Source organism: Ptychodera flava, chromosome 19 (genome assembly GCF_041260155.1).
Source record: "Ptychodera flava strain L36383 chromosome 19, AS_Pfla_20210202, whole genome shotgun sequence".
In the NCBI taxonomy this organism is placed as follows: Eukaryota; Metazoa; Hemichordata; class Enteropneusta; family Ptychoderidae; genus Ptychodera; species Ptychodera flava.
The window spans coordinates 22,315,730-22,334,257 of NC_091946.1; positions in this window are offsets into that span (position 1 = coordinate 22,315,730).

Here is an 18,528-nt window from a genome sequence, read left to right on the forward strand (position 1 = left end):
GCGCTCTAGTGAAATGTGCTCTGGTCAAAGGTTATTTGCAGATGCCACGAGTAGATTAGCCCACCAGTCACTTAGAATCTTTGTTTTTGACTTTTAAAAGAATATTTTTCAACTTATTGAGTAATCAATTGTCCCCTATTCGTATTAACTGTTTTAATCTACGTTGGGGATATAGTTTGACCAGGTCACAAGATCGAGGGACACCGGTTTGGAGAATGACGCGTACGGTCACTCACACCTACAGTAGACAGTAGACTTGCTTCACCCGACGATCTAAGCGCCAGCCTACCTAGCACGAGGGCAGTGCGACATTGCACATCTATACGATATTTGATATGTATCGATGCTAGAAAATATCGATCTTAGAGTCTAGTATAGTTTAATATGACCGCTTAGAACTCGTTACATAATACGATTTATGATTAATATCGATACTATCCGATACTATCATCTAGTATCGTCTAAGTATTCAAACTGGACGATACTTTATGACGACTTTGACTGGGTCCTTATTTATCACGGATTTTTGAATTCTGGCATACTAGAATAATAAAATACTAAAGAAAAAGATGGGTCACCATGCTTGACTTTTTACAAATGTACGATGAAAAGTAATTGTTTTTCATGAATTCGCGTAAAGCAATATATAAAACCATTCATTGCAAGTTCATGCTGTGAATGAAAGTTTCACATTCTCATCGTACAATGACAAAAGTAAAACTTTGAAAAGTAAAGACTCTAATTTAAATGAAAAGATGTGTGACTAAACTACGGTGGCCCCTACACGCCACGGAATTCTATTACTTTTGAATATAAACTCTAATTTTTCTTGACAATATCTTTAATATTTGTAAGAGATTTTATTTCTCCACCGCAAACTTTTAATTTTGTACGGGCAACTTTATCTTAACATTATCTTAACTTTAACTTCTCGAAAGTAGTTTTAGTTTTAACCATAAACAAAATATGTTTCTCAAAAGTATTTTTTAATTTGTAAAACAAAAGTAAATATTTTTCAAGATAACAAACTCCCCTACACGTCATGGAAATTTATTACTTTTGAACATAAACTCATATTTCTTGGCAATATATTTAATATTTGTAAGAAATTTTATTTCTCACAGCAAACTTTTATTTCTGAACGGGGAAACCTTATTTTTGGGGGTAACTGTTTTTAAAAACTTTTAACAAAAAAACTTTAACTTTTAAAAAACAAGTCATCGTTGATGACACAGTCCCCACTTGTTAATGGGTGCTTTGATTACAGGTCCTCAGAGAGGATAGAGTCCTCTTCATTAGGTCTGTGATAAAAATACTTTTGAATAAATTCGCTTGATACATGTCTGAGTTGTAGTTCAGGACATGAAAAAAATCGTAATAAAATGGCCACATGGTGGCCATAATGGATCGAATCACAAAACAAATCAATGTGCATATGTATGATATACGGTAGGTCAATGTCCTTGTACCAACTTTGATTAAAATTGGTTGAAATATGCCTGAGTTATGGCTTTGTGCATGAATAAATCATAACAAAATGGCCGCACAGCAGCCATATTGGATCGTATCACAAAACAAATTAACATGCATATGTATGACATTGGTCAATCTCCTTGTACCAACTTTGAATAAATTTGCTTGATACATGTCTGAGTTATGGTTCTGGACATGAAAAAACGTAATAAAATGGCCACACGGCGGCCATATTGGATCGTATCACACACAAGTCAATGTGCATGTGTATGACATAGGTTGATGTCCTTGTACCAACTTTGAATAAAATTGGTTGAGATATGCCTGAGTTATGGCTCTGTACATGAAAAAATCGTAACAAAATGGCCGCACGGTGGCCATATTGGATCGTATCACAAAAAAAATTGATGTGCATAGCTATGACATTGGTCAATGTCCTTGTACCAACTTTGAATAAAATCTGTAGAAACATGCCTGAGTTATGGCTCTGTACATGAAAAATCGTAATAAAATGGCCGCCTGGCGGCCATATTGGATCGTATCACAAAACAAATTGATGTGCATATGTATGACATAGGTCAATGTCCTTGTACCAAGTTTGAATATAATCAGTTGAGATATGCCTGAGTTATGGCTCTGTACATGAAAAATCGTACAAAATGGCCGCACGGCGGCCATATTGGATCGTATCACAGAAAGAATTGACGTGCATATCTATGACATTGGTCAATGTCCTTGTACCAACTTTGAATAAAATCAGTTGAAACATGCCTGAATTATGGCTCTGTACATGAAAAAATCGTAATAAAATGGCCGCCTGGCAGCCATATTGGATCGTATCACAAAACAAATCGACGTGCATCTGTATGACATATGAAGTAATCCTTGTACCAAGTTTGAATGAAATCGCTTCGGGCATCTCTGAGATATCTGCGTGAACGGACGGACGGACGCACGGACGGACGCACGCACGCACGCACACACGCACGGACACGACCAAACCTATAAGTCCCCCCGGAAGGTGTCATTGACCTGGCCAGTGTTAGAGTAACTCAGGTCAGCCTAGATTGATAAATCCAAAAGTCCACTAATGCATTAGAAAATGAAACAATTTACACTTGCCATAGGAATTTGGCTCTACAAACTGCTGATATCAGGTGGTGTCGAGCATCAGCGAGCGGAACTGCGCAAATGTGTATTTTTTTCTGGGCGTACATCCCTGATAAATATACGGCTAGATGATAATTTGAGGGTGATTTGAATAATGCTGACCATACACATGCAGATTAGGTTACTTGAAATTTTTTATGAGGATATTGAGGAGACTGAAAAAGATTTCAATCGCGGTTCCTCCGCGCCCCCCCCCCCCCCCCACCATTATTTGTGAACGCAGCTTTACGCAATGGCACTTCTCACGTAAAATTAAATCAAGACAAATTTTGCTGGAATGTATTTTATATTATTACGCCATTATCAAGCCCACTGACTTTTGGTAAGTCTAGCGGCTCTGCTTCGCGAGGTCAGAGCATTAAATGACAGTGTCGTATAAGCCACGGTCCCACTGCCACGGTCCATAGTAGGAGGAGGGACCATGTTGCGCCAACCACACACCTCCTATAGGCTTTATCAAATCGCTGACATGGTTGAAAAAACGATAACCATGCTGCCGAAGCCTCGTGAAGACAGCCTTCTTTCTGACATGTCCCACTGTGAAACTATCTCTTTCAACGTAATGATACAGTCATTGGACTTCAACACCTGTAACGAGATGAAATTCTCGCAAACAGCGCGTCGGAACGTAGCATAAACGTTAACAGTTAAATAATGACGCTAAAAGAAATAATTATACCGTGCACCGAACGGTGTGCACGGACCACACGAAACCTTGACCACGCGTAGCACATCGTCCGCCCGCACGGGTCCGTTACCTCGACTACAGTCTGCCAATAACTACCGCATCGGAGAGCATCCAGCTGCCCTGACACGAGACCTTGGCAAGCGAAGATGCGCATAGAAGAGCCGACCAGTACTGCGGTAACCTCGATAGAACATAACTGGTGGCGTCTGCAAATAACCTTTGACCGAAACGCCATCATTAGTTCGAAGGTTACATGACCAACACGAATGACCGTTTTGGAATACAAGCATAGGTTATACTGACAGGAATGAAAGTTTTACAAACTTGCGTATGTTATTTTATTAATATAAAAGAAGATATTTCAAATAAAAATAACACATTTTTAAAGAGAAACGTGAGTTGAACAAGCACAAACAGATGTGACACGTGACCAATACGAATGGTCGCTTTGGAATACTAGGATGGGCTCTGCAACATGAATGAAGGTTGTGCAACAAGAAAATACGTTTTGCAACATGAATGAAGGCTGTGCAACAAGAAAATAGGTTTGTACAAAAAGAAAATAGGTCTGTACAAAAAGAAAATGTTTTGAACAAAAAGAAAATAGGTTTTACAAAAAGAAAATGTTTTGTACGAAAAGAACATGTTTTCTTTTTTAAAAGAAAGTGTTTTTTTACAAAAAGAAAATAAGTTTTCATACAAACAAAATGGGTTTTTACACAAATAAAATAGGTTTTTATTCAAAGAAAATGGATTTTACACAAAGAAAATAGGTTTTCATGCAAAGAAAATAGGTTATAACACAAAGAAAATGCATATTCACAAAACGAAAATAGGTGTTTGCACAAAGAAAATGTTTTGTATAAAAAGAAAGTAGTTTTTTCTAGAATATTGCAACGTTTGGCTTGCCATATTTGCAATTATCTCAGACACTCCGAGATTTTATAAATTAGGGGGTGTTTTCTGGTTTATTTTTCACCTACATTTTGTATAATATAAGGGTGTCTCTTTTGTTGATCCCCCCCCAGATATGAGGTGTTTTGAAATTCTGCGGAGCAAGCATGTGTACCCACAGCCTTCCCTTTTATAGTACGGTCTGAGAGTTTGGCTTTCCTCGATGAAGAATTTTCAAATTCCAAATTCTGTTATTACTTTGGTTAGATAAACAGTCTACAAAAACCAAAAGCCTTACAGTTATTCCAAAATCTTTAGGATGTATTACTTACTGTAATACACTTTGTCAATCGGAAAAGCGACGATTGACGAAAGTCTTGGGGCCGTGAGTGAGAGACGCCTGTGGTGAGGACAGCAAGAGTATGAAGGGCGCCGCCACACAGCAGAACATTGATATGAATCCCATATAGAATCCTCATTTTGAAGGTATTTTACAGCTGTTGCAATTTCAACTGGAATTACATTGTTATCTTTTTGCGATGGTGAGGTTCGACATTTATAAATGGTCAAAGGACCATTAATTTTGGTATTTTTATAACTTTTTTTATTTTTAATGCCTTGTTTCTTATAAATACCTCTCAAAGCATGTTGAAACACCCACTACGCATCTTGTCAACACAGCATCTTCATGTGTTATGAAATTCACTGTATTGTTTACATTTGCATTCTAGTCCGTGCCCAGTATTCACTTGTCAACAATGCAGTTTACACATGTACAGGCTGAGTTGACAAGCTGAATACTGTGTATCTCAACATGCTTTGGGAGTTGAATAAGAAACTGTAGTTGACACTCATAATAAAAAAACATCAAGAGTTACATCTACTGGCTCTTTAACACATGGATGTTTCCCTGTGTCTACGGCAGTCATCCATGCATATTTGATACTCTACTTGTGAGACACACTATCACCATGATCACAGCACACCATGCATTACACAGTTGACTAAAAGATCCGTCACTTGAGGACAGCTCTCTAGGCTCCCCCAGTGCGCCCTCGAGCGACGGATATTTCAATCTAAACCACAGAGTCACTAGACACCAACTTGAAACGGCAGAGACAAAACATCTTGAAATATAATTTAATTTCAATTATGTCTGGACATTTCTAAACAACAAAATAACATTCATTTTTAATCAATATAAAGTTATTAGGCATGAATTCATTTCAGTGACAAGGCAATGAGTGAGGGATGTTGGTCTCGTCCCAGAAATAATATATTCATCTTTGTGAGAATAAAACATCTATTTGAGAGAAAAAAATTGGACAAGATCTTTGCAATCAAAGATACTAAGTCCATTACAAAATAGAAATAAACGTCAAGTGGAACTGGAGATATATCATGGTATAGAAAATTCTCATCGGTATTTGAAACAGTGTCTCATTTGGGTAAACAGGTATTTCTCTAATTTTACAAATCAGCAAAATCACATTGTGCAGTCATCGAAGCACACCGCTATATTCCCCATTCTTTAACCTTTGAACTTTGTCAATGAGCATTGACTTGGGTGCTTGAACACATCTCCTTATTGACACTTAAAGCTGGTTGGTGAAATTGAATGAAAACTTTTCCTCAGACTACAGTATTTTTTTACTGGAATGAAACACAACTGATGATTATTGCAACTTTCTCATAAAGATCCATAACGGCGAAAAATAACCATTATATTCACCGAAGCATTGAATTCAAATACCCTGCAATTGACTAGAAAGTATACATAAGTTGGCAGCTCTTTGTGGAAATCAAATCAAACAAGTTTTATGCTTTAAGTTTAGTACAATGTATTCTTGAATGGCACTTCACTAAAACTGTTACACTGGAGTTGCAACGATTAGTCTGATAGATTCACAATGATACGTCATTGACAAATTACAGAGATAGAATATATACTTCACTACAATCTGGAGGCAAATAGCGTATTATAAAGATCAATTTTCGAATCATGGGACATAAGATATTAATTTGTTTTATCAGCTGGCTGTTGGAAAAAGATTTTGCAGCACAGATTTACGGAGTTCTATTACAATAGTAAGTAGTACTGGTATTCTTGATGGAATGAAAATAAATCACAAATATAAAAGTTTTAATGTGACCAATGTTAGCCAGTGTTTGCTAAATTGCTTTGCTAGTATTTCAAACATTCTACCTCAAACTCCAAAGTGTTTCAGTTGTGCTGACGTTCGCACCTTTCTTCCTGAGAAATAAATAACCTGGTGTGTGGTGATGAAGTGAGCACTTCGTAGAGATTTCATGAATTACACACAGTACAGGAAAATGCTAAAGTACAAAAAAAATTTGGTCAGCTCTTTAGGTTTTAATGTACTAGTAGGAGTCTGTCAGCAGTTGTATTCCGCCGCCTTTGAGATTGAAAATGAACAAAGGCTAGACTACCTCATGGGTTACACATTCTTCCAACGACTGAGCCTGACCTCTTAGCCTTGAAAGTTGTAGTCTTTTGGTTTTTTAACTAGACAGCATGACAGCAAAGTCTCAAACCACCTTGACAGTAATCTAGCAAACCAAATGTGGTTGTTATTCCAAAAGAATAGTGTTTGCCACTGTAACTATAAATATACTTATTTCAGTGCTTCGCATACCACATTCATACATACAAAAATGTACTGTATGTTCAAATTATGATATTAGAGGTGACTTTAAAATTGTCAAAAATAAATAGATTTGTTTTTAGCTAAATTCTCACATGGCAAAGCAGTATGTCACTTAAATGGAAGCTGCAGTGACTAGTGGGTGTATCTGGACAGAGGGACCTGGAATGCCTCTAGCCTTATCACCCCCATGTCTCAGTATACAGGTCCACACTCAGCATTGAAATTAATGGGTTTGGACCAAAACATTGCAGTAAAGGTTAAAGCTTCTGATACTGAGAAATACGCTCAGAGATAAATGCACAGCAGAGATGCTTTAGTAGTTTTGTATAGCAACAGTTCTGCGGTTTAAGCAATGCACAGTTATGACAGCTTAACATCACAGCGACATATGTGGACAGTTCTGAATCGAATGTTGAGTTATTTTGTTTGCAGTTCTGTTTTATACAGCACTGTGTTATGCACTACCGTCGCGTAATTTTTTCCATTTTATATTTCCTCGACCATGAGCAGAAAAAACCGGTTGACGCGGCGGGTCTGAATTGACGCGCACGAGGATAAGAAACTTTTTATTTGTCTTGGCCTTAGAGAGAGAGTTATTCAAATTCATTATGGTTGACGGGGGCGAGGGGTCACTCGATATTTCGGCGTTTCCGATGACATTCCTCTTGACCCCCCGGCCGTAAATAATGACGGCTCCCTTATCAGGCTCTCATTTTGTTTTCACTGAGTCATAGGGACGTCCACTTTCTTCGCTATACTTCGAGTAATTATATAAGTTGATTTCAGATTTAATGGAACGCAAAAGTATGCAAGGCGTGATTTAGATAGGTGTATATACACTCGGATCAAAAGTTCACTACGTCGAGTATCCGACACATGGTCTTTTTGTTTCGAAAAGCCCTGATTCTGTCTCTTCCAAAGCAGGTTGTTATTTGCAATAACTTTTACTGATAGGTCGAATTATGTAAGACCAACGGATCATATACAGTTCGTCAGTTTCAAACCACATCTTGCACTTATTGACTGTGGCACAGCGGCGAGAAACGTGAAGTGAGAGATTTCGCGATGAACTGTGGACTGCGCGCGTGAACAACGCGATATTCGTACGTCAGAAAAGCGCATTCTTCTTGCCATGCCAACGAGCACAAAGACAGTTTCGTGAACTCGTCAATTCTGCCTCACAAATCGTGTGCGCTGTCTACTTCAACCATGACCTTACACAATTTTTCGGAAATCTGCCAATATGGCTAACTATATTACTGTGCTGTTGTACATCGCACTGTACTTTTTCAGTGCACTGTACAGTGCACTGAGCCAAGTACCAATCGTCGGCTTATATCTATGGGCTTTTGAGAAGGTGCTTTGGGCTTCGGTCCAGGCGCCCTTCTATGCCTATGGTGTCTGGAGAAACTTGAAGAAGACTGCCATCACTGTTTCGCTCTTCCCTCTGTGGCCGATAATACTCCCAATCGCAGTTATCGATAGTTTCATATACGCAGTAAGAGTAAAGATAGTGGGCAAGTCTGACTCTGAAGATGCTGGCACCCGTAGATCATGGCCCAGCTTGGTACACTCGATGTCGGCAGATGGAAAAATGACTATTACCGTAACGGAACTATTGGAGTTTCTTCTGCTCCGATTCCCGATCACTGTATTACGAATGGTTACCATGGCTTTGAAAACGCTTACGATGAAGACTTTGGACTTGATGTTGCTACCCTACCTGTTGCCTTTGCGAATCCTCAAGATGACTTTCGGGTGTCTTGTACGAAGCTTCTTCGGCGACCAGACCGATGAAACCGAGATGATTGACCGTGAACCGAACGATGTCGAACCGGAGACATTGGTAACGCAAATATTGATGTTTCTTCCGACTGATTTCCCTATCGCTGTATTCCGAGAGATCATCATGACTGTCAAAACGCTTATGATGAAGACCTTGGACTTGATGTTGCTACCCTACCTCTTGCCTCTGCGAATCCTCGAGATCGTGTCTTTTGGGCGTCTTGTCCGAAGCTTCTTTGGCGACCAGACCGATGAAACAGAGACCACTGACCGTGAACCGAACGATACCGAACCAGAGATATTGAACCCTAAGGAAAGTGAGCAAGTTCCCCGCGCTGGGTCTGTTGACAATGACGGTGACTGCTGTTGCCGTTGTCGATGCTCCACTGACGATCGCTCGGCTGTGACGAAGAAGAATGCGGATAATTCAGGCGATAGCACTACTGACTTCTGGAGAAGAGAGTCGCACGTTGAATACTGCATGAACACATTGTGGAAACTGCAGTCCGATATGGAAGACTCCAACAGACAAGTCTCTATCATCAACGAAAGACTGATTCGCCAAGCGGAACAAAACAAAAGACGTGATGAGCGTATGGAAGATATGCCTAATATGGTTGACAATAAATTGGAACGATTATCAAACGCGTTAGTGATGCTCATCGTAGCAGCAAGTAACGGTGATGACAGACCAGCGGACGTTAAGGCTGAACGTTCTGGCGGAGGAAACGGCCGACAGGATCTTGGTGATCGCGATGGATATATGCCAGGACCGTCGGGTAACGGTGGCGCTAACGGGGAATCTGCAGGCCTGGTTTAAAAAGCGTGCATGCTCACAGTCCTTCTAACTCCGGCTGGATTGGCAAGTGAATTGATATGGTTTTAATAGACCTGTATCATTTAAAACCGAGAATTTTTTTCAGATATGTAGACATTCAATATTTTATGTCCGGAACATCAGTTGTGAGATTAAGCACGAATGTAGAAGAGAGAGAATGTGCATTGACATTAAATAAAAATATTATACCATATAACGGAACTGTACTGTTTTATTCATAAAGTAGGTTTCAACACCGTCACATACTACATTGTAATTATGTACAGTCAAAACATTGCAAAGCGTCCGGACACAAATGGTGTGGCATTGACCCTATAATACTCTTGACAGTTCAAACTGCTCGTGCACAAACTGTTCAATTTCTCTTGGTAAGCTATACAGACAACAACAACAGATTACATTTATGTGTCAAGGCAATCTCACTGCTCTATACAACAGCGATATCGCGTTGCAACTGTATTTGCAATTATCTCAGACACTCCGAGATTTTATAAATTAGGGGGTGTTTTCTGGTTTATTTTTCACCTACATTTTCTCCTACATAAGGGTGTCTCTTTTATTGACAAACCCCAGGTATGAGGTGTTTTGAAATTCCGCGGGACAAGCATGTATGGGTATCCAGCCTTCCATTTCAGTGCCACCACTGGTATAACGGTCTGAGAGTTCAGACTTGGCTTGTGTCGTTGAAGAATCTTCAAATACGAAATTCTGTTATTACTTTGGTTAGATAAAAAGTCTACAAAAACCAAAATCCAGGAAATTATTCCAAAATCTTTAGGATTTATTACTTTCACCTTGTCAATCGGAAAAGCGACTATTGACGAAAGTGATCTGGGACGTGTGAGTGGGACGCCTGTGGTAAGGACGACAGCAAGAGTATGAAGGGCGCCGCTACACAGGCCAGCAAAACATTGATATGAATCCAACATGCTGCGCTGTTTTAATTTGAACATGTTTGTGTGCTCCATCCTAAGCTGTTGATTTGATTGTGGCCGAGAAATCTTAACGTGTCTTTACTTGTGATATAGTTAAAAGTGACTGGTTTTAGTGGCATTTACAAATTTTGTGGAGGGTTGAAATTTTCACGAGGCTGTAGTCATGTTGCTCACTGCGGGGCTGGGTCGTCTGTTCGAACCACAGGTCCAGTAGGCATAATTTGTGATGATTTTTTCCTATTATTATCATAAAAATAATTATGAATATTAATAAATTATTAATATGAATGCTACAGAATATTAAAACTTTTTTACACACAATGTCGTCTACTTTGTGTAAGTGCCATCTGGAAACTCCATTGTTTTGATAATTATGATTATGAATAAATTATGATTATGATTAATAAAGTCATATTTTACACATTGTAGTGTGCTTATGTGAATAACCCTTTGGAAACCCTCATACAGTTTCACAATCTATGCCAAAATATACAAGTGACACCATTGCCCAGGTTCAGTCTACGGCGAGAGTTACCATTGCCCAGGTTCAGTCTACGGCGAGAGTTACTACACAGTGTATATAATGAGAAGGTAGCCAGCTCCACTCGACAGTAAACTGACATACCCATGAATTACCTCCGTTTTCTTCACTTCTGCATGTCGATTCTCAAAATTTCTCCCGGTGTTGGCAAGTCCATAAATCAGCAATCAAATCTACCAAGTTTTGGCCACTTAGACGGAAAATTTGTGAAGTTTGGTGCTGCGAGAAGGTATATATCGCCAATGAAATGATGCAGCCTTAGCGGAATCGACAGCATCCGGGATCTTTTAGGGCCGTTTGCGAAATTTGAATGTAGCCGCCAAGCGGGGCCGAGGGTGGAGCCATGATTTAACGTTATTAGATATGCTGACATAATTGATCGTACGGCTAATGAACGCTCATGAAGTAATCGTACAGTGTAAGTGTAACTTTTATGTGTAAAAAAGGTCACGAGCGTTCATTGGCCGTACGATCAATTATTAAGCTTTAGGCTTAATTAGGCTTATTAAGCCTCTGTCTTATAAATTTCGATAAATTTCGACTGTCAACACAATCCACGTGTTCTGCAGAAGGTCATGTCTAACAACGAGTCCGATGAGTGAAAAAATATTCGAAATATTTACGATTCATTTCTACCGCCAGTTAATCGATTTCGCTCAAATATCGAAAATCGTTTTGTAGATGTTCGCCATCTCTGTTAGAAATACTGTTTTCAAGTATATTTGTGTAGGTACGCAAATGACATTTCGCAAGAAGTAAGAGCGAAGTAAGAGCTTTAAAATGATACCTATGTTGTGGTTGTCCGACGCAAACTAAAAATGGTACACGATTTTGAAAATGTGTTGACAGAGTGGCCACACAATTGTTCGACATCATTATGACAGATTATGGTAGAATATTTGATCCCTCCTATACAAATAGCCCTTACACGCCACGGTACTTTATTACTTTCGAATATAAACTTTAATTTTCTTGATAATATCTTTAAAATTTGTAAGCGATTTTATTTCTCCACCGTGAATTTTTAATTTTATACGGGAAACTTTATTTTGGAGTGAAATGTTTTAAAACACTTTGAACAAAAAACTTTAATTTGAAAAAATAAACTTAACTTTAACTTAAACAAAATATTTGTTTCTCAAAAGTATTTTCTTTATTTTGTAAAACGAAAGTAAGATTTTTCAAGAGTAGCAACTCCCCTACATGTCATATACTTTTTAATATTAAACTCTTATTTCTTAACAATATATTTAGCATTTGTAAGAAATTGTATTTCTCCACTGCAAACTTTTAATTCTGTACGGGAAACTTTATTTTTGGGGTAAACTGTTTTTAAAATATTTTAACAAAGAAACTTTAACTTTTATAACTTTAACTCTAAACAAAATATTTGTTCTCAAAAGCATTTTTATTTTATAAAACAGAAGTAAAAATTGTTCAAGAATACCAACTCAAAACTCGTTTAAGATTTTTGCTGAGCTCGAACTGTGTTACTTAAATGTATCATGATATAACCTTATGTCTTTGGAGCAGAAAACTTAAATTCTTTAAGGAAAAGTTTTATTATCCAAGAGTAAATTTAATTTCTTCATGGAAAAATGACTTTCTCAGGGCAGCAAATTGAAATACATTGAATATTTTTTTTCTATAATGGAGCGCAATTATTTTTCTGAAGACAATAAAATTAATTCCTTTTTATTTTCTACATATGAGTGTGATTCAAGCATTTGGTAAAACTGAACTCAGAAAGAACGAAAAAGGACGGATGAAAAAGTCAAATTTACTGTTCTTCAGAGCGCAATTTAGTTCTAAGGAGAAATATTTCATGTGAGGGCGCAAGAGTAACATATTTTGGGGAAGGTAAAACATTTTTCCGACAAGCGCAAAAATCACAGAAATGTCAACAGCTCCTTCCCTATATCTTCCAGTTTTTATTCGTAAAGGCAAAACACCTTCTCTGAATGTGCTCATTTTAGCGCGCTTTCATTTCGATGCTCTTTCGCATTCAAAGCAAAGTTTAAAGTATAGAAATGTTATGTACTTTTAATCATTCTGTCTCTATTTTTTGTAATATTTTTCCCTTTTTGTGTTTTAATGTATTGGATAGCATATGCAATTTAGTGTTTCGTTTGTTTTATCCTGAAAGAAACTTAGTATTATAAAATGAGCCACTATGTTCAAGCCGCAAACGACTTGAGGCTAGACTTCAGTTTACATAGAATAGTCCATCTGAGTCAAAATTCAGATAATCACAAATATTACATATATGAGCAGCCAGTTAAAGCAGATCTGATTCGAGTCATGAACTGTCTTTCCACAATTCTGCCATTGGCTGTGATACGATCATTTTTGTAATTTGGGATTTCACTGACTGAGGATGGCACCAGCGTTAAGTTCGATAAGTGTCTCTGCGTGAGATTTAACTTGATCTGAGCTAAACCCGACTAAACGATAGAGTATCACGTAGACGTTGCTTCGCTTGTAACACTTTCTTCTTTTGTTCCACAATTTCCAGGGCGAATTTTAATTTATAATTGGTGAAGGAATGACATAACGGGGCAAACATAGAACGTGAAGAGACAAGCCGGGAGTGTGAGTCGATGCATGGTCGATGCAACAACGCTATATTGCCAATGCAGATCTACTCGCCATGACAACAAGCACAAAGATAGCTTCGCTAAATCACCTTCGGCTTCGATCCAGGTAGGGGGTTCTATGCACATGGTGTCGGAGGAACTCTGCTGCCACCGTTTTGGTGATTACGCTCTTCCCGTTTTGGCCCGTATACTCACGGTCTGCAATGATTTGAAACCGAGATGACCAGCCGTGGACCTAGCGATATACCGTGCCGAAGACGTTGAACCCTGAGGACGGCTCACACCTTCACCGTAGAGGGCCTGTCGGTAGTGTCGACACCGGACCGAAGCCGCCGATTTGCCGACACTGATAAGTTTGGTATTTCACATACTGATTTTGCTATGTCGCCTGCCAATTGCCTGCTTTCACCGTTGCCTGTACTCAATTGCACGTTATATCATCGGAAATATTGACGACAGCTCGGTTGATCTTCCTACACAGACGAATGAGGAAAATTCAGGCGACATCAATACTGACAACTTCCGGAGAAGACAGATGCTCCGAGAAGACATCATGATCAGTGCAATGATCAGAATGCAGTGTCGTCTAGGGAAATTCAACGACACGATAGGAAAAATTTGTGTCACCGAAGACAGACTGCTTCGCGAAATGAGACATAAGATGCTGATAAGCGCCGAACGTATCGATGTTATTGCTGATAGGGTCGACACTTTGGAACGGGTCACAAACGATGGTGAGATGCGAATCGCAGTCGACGGTGGCGACCGACCAGCGGACGATCACGCTGAACAAAATGATAGACAAAGTCCCGACGGACAAGAGGAAGAACGCAATAGAGCCGTGCAAGCGCCGGCCGTATCTGGTAACGGCGGGGCAAACGATAGGTCTACAGGTCGCAGACGATCAAACCACCTGGTTAATTTCTCTCTGCCCGGATTGGCTAACCGAAATATGTGGTTTTAGGCGTAATATTTGCAACCAAGATCGTGCAATGCACTGACATATTCATTGAAAAGTGTACGCATTATCATGAAATTAAAACGTAGTAGGCCTACAACTTATGAATTAGTCTTATTGTTTTTATACAATACAAAGTCTCCTGGAATATAGTTATTGCAAAACATGACTCTGACATGCAGCTAGGCTATACTCGACTAAAACGAATACGAGTTGGCGCGTAGGCTACTTCTCAGAGGTGGGCGTATCTTGCCTTAATCATGTGAAACCTTTCTCAATAATTACCATTGTATCGTACTTCCAACCACTATTTCACGCACTGTACGCAGCTGCAGGTTTTAGTATATATATATATATATATATATATATATATATATATATATATATATATATATATATATATATATATATATATATATATATATATATATATATATATATATATATATATATATATATATATACATACATACATACATACATACATATACACTGTACGCAGCTGCAGGTTTTAGTGTATATATATATATATATATATATATATATATATATATATATATATATATATATATATATATATATATATATATGATGTAAATCCTATATTTTCAAGCGAGCAATAAAATAGTATTATTATTGTATTTACCCCTCACGCGTTTGTGGAGGGACCGTGCCCTTCACTAGCATTCCATTGGATATTTTGTCTTCCCTGTTACAAATAATTATTTTACTTGGTCTATTGACCTCCGTAATAGTATTTTCCTTTCTTCGCGGACTGGTGGCATATGCTTGTGTTTCATAAGATGCACCAAGATGCAGTTTTCAAGATACAATGTCCGGCGACTACTTCAATACTCAAATATGGCGGTTTGTGGCCTGCCGAAAATACGAACAGAAGTCTCTCAAGTTGCTAACATTTTCGATAATTCGTTCTTTTTTCCTCAGCTACAAGTTGCAGTTTCCATCACTTATTCCTCGAATCCAAAAATGTTCGTTTCTGTCGTAAAGGAAACATTTCATTAATTATTTCAACCAAATTAACGATGTTAAGGTAGTAGGCCCCTATGCACCCCGAAAATGAAACTTTTGTTCAAACTTTTCTAAATGAAACTTTCAGCCATTCTCTCACTAAATCAAGAATAAAAATCGGGGGTCACCGTGCAAATTTTGGTACTAGAGAAACAAATAACCCAAGATGTATCGATATTTAAAATTGAAAATGACCGCCATCCCTGTGTTATGTCTATGGAGAAAAAAAATGAAATTTTAGAATTTCGAAAAGTTAAGCCGGTGAAAAATTTTCTTACACCAAGAGCTTTACATTGTAAAATGTACCCTACAAGTGCTAGATCAGAAAATAATTGTAAAAGTTTGAGAGTCAGAATATCTCTCCCCGAGGCAGGTTTTACCTTAAAGTACTTTAACATAAGTTGCACGGGTGACAATATGGTTTACATGCATAGAGCGACTGGTCACAGAAATCACGTAGCAATATGACATGTGTCTGTTTTCCCATCAGGCATTGCTTCGTTTGACTGTAATGCAGAAATCCAAATTTTTAAGTCCTACCTTTATGTGCATAACACCTCAGAATGTAGAAGCAAAAAAAAAAGAGCTCGCATGGATAGGATGACGTGGCACTTTCAAGGCCACAGCACAAATACATGTTCAAACATTATCCTCAGCTTAGGGAGCCGTCATTATTAAAGCATCGATATCGGAGGAATCTCATCGTCGTAAACTACGCGCGTCTTTACGGCAACAGCTCAGCGCTACCCGTTTTTGATTTTTGCGTAGGTCAGGGGAGCGGAAATTATCGCTCTGGCTCGCGAGATTGAGGAATCTGAGGGGGTCACTCAAAAAATTGAGAGCTACATGGGAGGTTGCTTAAAATCTTGAGATAGAAGGGGTACTCTATTTTTGGTGAAAAACAAATTGAAACACCTCTCAGATTGCACCATTGCACACGTCAATTTCTCAAACCTTTCCACGCGAGAGGTATCCCCCTCTCGTGCTCTCCCCTCGGGGTGTTCTGACACTTTATACTTAGTAAAAAAGCAAAAAAAAAATAAAACAAATTAAAAGATACCTTTCAAATTGCGCCAGGCTGCATCATTGCACTCTAGGACAAAACTGAACTGTTGTGAATTCACCCTTTGTTATCACAGAAACATATACTTTAATTGACTTCCCAGTTCAAGAACCATTTTGATATTTAACTATACCGTATTCATGCTTTTCATTAGAAGTTGGCAGCTGGAGAAATTGCATGGCTGGCGAGGTTGCAAACAAATAATGAATGGATTAAAAATACTAATTCTTACTGATGGTCCTTTGATATCGTTTACAGAAATGTAGGATTTTGCAAATGACACAAAAAGGTCGAAGATTTTCCATTCCTGCATATTCTTTGGTCTTCAATCTCTGGCAAACTGAGAACTGTTTTATTTAAATGTATTGTCATTGCTTGGTTGTTGAATATTGTGACTCAAATACTGATCATGTAAAAATGTAATAAGATATCAGTGTTTTTCAACCGTTATGAGATAACTGATGATAATCTAGGAGGGTACACCAGGGTTTCAGAGGTCTTTACTATTGCAGTATTTTTGAAAATTCCTCAAATATACAAATATATGTACTGATATTTAACTTATATAAGTGGGCAGGGGACCATGTGTTGGGTTCTCGACGTAGTAAACTGATTGATCTGCTTGTAAACCTATCGAAATCACGCCTTGCACACTATTGTTTTCCATTAAATCTGAAATCAATTTACATAGTTGCTAGAAGTATAGCGAAAAAAGTGGACGTCCCTATGACTCAGTGAAAACAAAATGAGAGCCTGATAAGGGAGCCGTCAATATTTACGGCCGGGGGGTCCTGAGGAATTTCATCGGAAACGCCGAAATTTCGAGTGACCCCTCGTCCCCCGCCAACCATGATGAATTTGAGTAACCCTCTCTCTAAGGCCAAGACAATTAAAAAGTTTGTTGCTCATCCTTGCGTGCGTCAATTCAGACCCGCCGCGTCAACTTTTTTTCTGCTCATGAGGAAATAAAATGAAAAACCCTGCAAATATACGCGACGATAGTGCATAACACAGGGCTGTATAAAAAAGAACCGTAGACAAAATAACTGACACTAACATTCCATTCAAAGCAGTACACATACGTCACTGTTATATTAAGCTGTCAAAACTCAGTGCCTTGCTGCACTAAAAGTCAAACTGTAGAACTGTTGCTATACAAAAATACTAAAGCATCACTGCTGTGCATTTATCTCTGAGTGTATTTCTAAGTTCTTTTCTTGTTTTTGCACCTTCTTGTTGGTTGAAGAATAAAAAATTAGAAGAAAAAACCGCGTCGCCGCATCATTTTGGCAATGTGTCTAGGGATGAGAAACAAACGTTTTAAAGCCCCGATTCTGTCTCTGCAAAGCAGGTTGTTATTTGCAATAAACAAACGTTTTAAAGCCCCGATTTTGTCTCTGCAAAGCAGGTTGTTATTTGCAATAACTTTTACTAATAGCAATGGATGATATACAGTTTGTCAGTTTCAAACTACATCTTGCACTGGTTGACTGGGGCACAGCGGCGAGAAACGTGAAAGTGAGAGATTTCGCGATGAACTGTGGACTGCGCGCGTGAACAACGCGATATTCGTACGTAAGACAAGCGCATTCTACTTGCCATGCCAACGAGCACAAAGACAGTTTCGTGAACTCGTCAATTCTGCCTCACAAATCGTGTGCGCTGTCTACTTCAACCATGACCTTACACAATTTTTCGGAAATCTGCCAATATGGCTAACTATATTACTGTGCTGTTGTACATCGCACTGTACTTTTTCAGTGCACTGTACAGTGCACTGCGCCAAGTACCAATCGTCGGCTTATATCTATGGGCTTTTGAGAAGGTGCTTTGGGCTTCGGTCCAGGCGCCCTTCTATGCCTATGGTGTCTGGAGAAACTTGAAGAAG